Here is a 4,633-nt window from a genome sequence, read left to right as displayed (position 1 = left end):
TATGCATGTCAATTATCATACACATCTTAACACTGAATTTGCCCCTGAATATTATCTTCACATGGACATGCCATCTTTCAAACTTCAAGCTTATTCCATTTTAGTGATTATTACATGTTTTTCCTTCTCTACAGACGAAACCGGCGCCTTTTGGAAGATTATGACACTGATGACGAGGCTATTGCACCCCAAAAAGACAATTTGCCACATGCCCCGCAAATACAACCACCACCTAAAAGGATTTGTTCATCTACTGAGGTACAACCAAGTCCTCAAAGACAACCTCAACCCTCCATATGTCCTCAGAAGTCCTCGTGTCTGACACGGATCCCAGAAACTCCAGGCCCATCCTTGTTGGACATAAGCCCTTCAATTAATGCAAGAGAGAAATCTTGGGTCTTCATTACGCCAAGCAATAGATATGCCTGAACCGATGCCTACCCTGCCTTTTCACAATACACCGTCTTCTGCCAGTTCATCACAGCATATCACTGGACATCAAAATGAAACCACTTTACAGTCTCCTGATCACGCAGTGGAATCACTGTGGCATTATGACTCTTTGACTCCCAGAGTCCAGACAAAGCGCCTCCCAAGCAACGATCCATTCCAGAGATGTACGTTTTTGTTTAATTATTTCATAATCACCGTAAGTGTAAGCCTGATGTCAAAGAAAGGACTGGTGTGGTAACCTTACAATTTGTTTAATGTTTCAGCAATTCTTCATGACATTTTGACAAAACTTGAAATAGTTATGGAGCAGCAAAGACGTCTTGTAAGAATGGTTCAAGATCTCAAACAAAACAATGTTGGTGAGATCACGGAGGATAACCACTTAACTCCAAAATATTTTCCAGTTGAAGATTTAAGATCATTCACTTCCCTGGAAAGTGATCTTCAATCCGCACCGGAAACGAGACGAAAAGTGGTAGGTGTAACTAACGTTTATGAACAGTTACCTAATGCCTACTGTAATATCATACATATATTTTTCTCATTACTCTTATAATTAAACCGTGTTCAGTCTATAGCAAACGTATCGAGTTAAACGAGTTAATTTCTGAATTTTGTGATAAATTTTATGTAGTGTAGTAATTGCATATTAATATTCAAAAGTAATGAAAGTGTTCAATGACAAAGTGTGTTTTAAAACATTTCAGGTACTCGAACTTGGATTGCTGGGTGGGGTGGACTTGAAGGATACGGTTTGGAGAATAATGAAGCAGGCGATTAAAAATGACTTTGCTAAAACCATTAACTGGAGAGGTTTAAATGGAAAAACGCCATTCCAAAATTTGGAGCTTAAAAGTGTTGTCATTGGTAAGTGCTTTTGATGTGTTTGAAGAAGTTTTTATGACATTCATTAAATGAATATGTAGTGTCTTGGATCTTTAATACTGTATTGTACTGTATGCTCGATTACACTTTATTTAATGCTAATTTTTCTATATCTGTATGCTCGTATTCTAGAGGCTGTAAGAAGAAATCCAGTTTGTGCCCAAATTACTGAGCAGGAGGTTGAACAAGTTATTAGACGGTGGTTTTACTTTGCTGGTGATCGTGAGGGTGGCAGAAAAAAAAGAACATTACAAAATTTAAATTTTAATAACTGATTTTATTGTATTTTTAATTCTGCGCACTTTTACTTTTGCACCTTTTTTACTTTTGCAGGTATTTTTTACTTTTGCACGTGTGAACAATTTTGGCTTTTACTACCTGTTTGTTGGTTTCACTTGATTTATGCACATTTACTTGCTTCAATTTGCACTTGCTTTCCTGTTTAACATTTTATAACTTGGATTTTAATTTCTTTTACACTTATTATTTTCTTGATTTGCTGTTGGTTAAATCTATTATTCTCATTTTATTTTTGAAGCTTGGTTGATTTTTCTCTTCTGATATTACATTTTTAGTTTGTCTTTTATAACCAGCCTTTATTTTTGGGTTCACATGTACTTTGTCCATTACTGCTTTGTTTAACATTTTAACCTACTGCTTGATTTTTAATCTGTTATTGTAATTGTTGCTTTTATTTTGTCTTCTGCTGCTATTGTTTTTTAGTTATATTTTTATTGCACATGTAAATAGTTTGTATTTTTTTAACCAGTTTTGTTGTTCTTTTATTACACTGCACATTTACTAAATTTTTTTTTTTTTTTAGGTTGATTCACTACCTTTTTTTTTTGTTGGTTTTTTGATTTGTGCACTTTACATTTTTTTACTTATTTAACACTTGTTTTTATTGTATTGTGACTTGTTTTTTGTTGGTGGGTAATGTATTAAGAAAATTTACACTTTTGGTTTGTTTAATTTGCGCACTACACAATTACTTTATTTTTGCCTTGTTTATTAAACACTTTGCTTTTTATTTATTGTATTGTTTTTTGCTTACTGTTATGTCATTCTTAATTCCTATTGTTTTAATTTTCTTGTATTTGGCTGGGGTTTGTACCTCCGTGTTAATAAAAACACTATATTTTCAAAACACATGGTTTTAATTTATTTAATAATGATTAAATATTATGGTTGCATTCAGGCTCAGTTTTAAGGATTTGGGGATAATATTGGTGTAGTTTTGGGGGGGTTCTGGAGAAGTTGGGTGAGGTTTAGTAAAGTTGTTGGCAGTTTGGCTCTTTAATGGGTTACACTTGGGGATTAAGGCAGAGTTCTGGGACAGTTAAGGCTGGTTACAGGGACATTAAAGAAGTTGTGGGTGAATTTTGGCCTGCTTCAGGCACTGTTCAGGTATCCTTTAGGCAAGCAGCTTAAGGGCCATTTGAGGGGAGGGGTCCATGGCGGTATGTGGGCCACAACAACAGCCTGAATTCAACCTGATAAGGCCCATAACCAATTTGCTATCTGGGGAGCTTTATTTAAATTTCTGTCTGAAATCCAATAAAAATGTCTATTATTGCTAAACATTTCTGAAGGCGTCCAGTAATTGGCCTGTATCAAACTGTGACGTACTCACGTTGAATTCTTAATAAGCAAACTGCCGTCATTTACTCTAACAAATTAATCGATAAGATGTCTCGAAAATACGACAGCGGATCTCAAAAGAGAAAAATAGCGAAAAGTAAAGTTGAATGTCAATCAAATTTGTTAAAAAAAATTCCCAAGCTCACGTCATATTTTAAAACATTTAAATTAATTTATTTTAGCTACATTAGTTTTAACAAATGTACTTTACTACCTTTTAACTATGTTTATTTAAATATAGCTCAAATTGATTTCGACCGCTTACCTTCAAAAAAGGTACTAAATTCAATTCATAATTATTTTCAGTGTACACTGTAAAAGTTGTTTCTGCTCTGTTCATCTTATTTGTTTCTGCTCTGTTGACATTTCTCAGCAAAATAAAAGGCTGACAACTTGCACTTTGTTATTATTAAGATTGTGTGAATGTAGGCTGTATTTCTGGTGAATGAAGGGCCCCACAATGAGGTAAAGCCCAGGGGCCCCTTACAGTGTTAAAGAGCCACACAGATCCAAAATCGAAACTAACCTTTATTGCAGTGTGTCATGTAGCTGTCCATCAATGTAAACAACGTTTAAAGTTGTTGAACCAAAAAGTGCACGATTAATAAAGTTATTGGCTTCTAAAGTAGGGAGTCGACTCTGAATCGCTGAAACGAGTCGTTATAGGGAGTGAGTCTTCTTCCTGATATTATCCACGTCACACGAACTTATCCACGTCACATGAGATACTAATCTCCGCCTACAGCCTTGCCCGGGAGAAACGAAAACCCTGCCCCCAGGCTCACAGACGCTTCCTAGTTGGTGTGATAACATCATGTCGAGGAGACAGTGTGTTTTTAGTTGTAAAGGCAAGTTTGCTTTATTTTCACTGCCAAAAAATGAAGACCAGAAGAATCAGTGGTTAAAATTCATTTTTACCACGATACCACAGCAGTACAACAAACCCCTTTGGTTGTGTTCCCGTCATTTTACTGACGATTGTTTTTCCAATCTCGGTGAGTTCAAAGCGGGATTTTTAAAACGTTTGACCATGAAAGAGGGTTCATTACCAACTTTATATGGACCAACAAGCATCTCAGAACCACTACCTGTAAGTATGATTATGAAGTTATGTGTTTAATTACAGTATGTCGCGCTAGCACGTAGGCTATCGCATGTTGAAGTTTTACATTGTTTACCGTGTGAGTTTGGTAAAATACGTGCTTACATGAGTATAAAAATTTTATTGTATGTCGTCCGTTTTATGAATTAGATTAATGATAAAAGACGTGTAAGATGATGGTATGTAAATTGTATTGTCTTATCAGTATGTCGCGCTAGCACATAGGCTAATGCATGGTGAAGTTTTACATTGTTTACCGTGTGAGCCCAGTTTGGTTACATGCGTGCTTGCATGCGTATAAAAATGATATTGTCTGTCGTAGTTTTTATGAATTGGATTAATGATAAAAGACGTGTAAATATGATGGTATGTAAACTGTATTGTCTTATCAGTATGTCGCCCTAGCACGCAAGTTAGGCTAATGCATGTTGAAGTTTTACATTGTTTACCGTGTGAGACCAGTGGGGTTAAATACGTGCTTACATGAGTATAAAAATTGTATTGTATGTCGTCCGTTTTATGAATTAGATTAATGATAAAAGACGTGTAAAG

At 35.4% G+C, this 4,633-nt stretch overlaps 1 long non-coding RNA gene across 1 annotated transcript; it reads left to right on the top strand.

Annotated features, from left to right (window-relative positions):
- Window positions 1-493: 493 nt before the first annotated feature.
- On the top strand, window positions 494-2,066 carry LOC141366212 (uncharacterized). The gene is made up of 4 exons (XR_012371311.1): window positions 494-617; window positions 717-928; window positions 1,161-1,320; window positions 1,471-2,066. It is a non-coding gene; the product is annotated as an uncharacterized lncRNA (long non-coding RNA).
- The last annotated feature ends 2,567 nt before the right edge of the window (window positions 2,067-4,633 follow it).

Source organism: Misgurnus anguillicaudatus, chromosome 9 (assembly GCF_027580225.2).
Source record: "Misgurnus anguillicaudatus chromosome 9, ASM2758022v2, whole genome shotgun sequence".
Lineage (NCBI taxonomy): Eukaryota > Metazoa > Chordata > Actinopteri > Cypriniformes > Cobitidae > Misgurnus > Misgurnus anguillicaudatus.
This window is presented reverse-complemented; position numbering and strand designations above follow the sequence as displayed.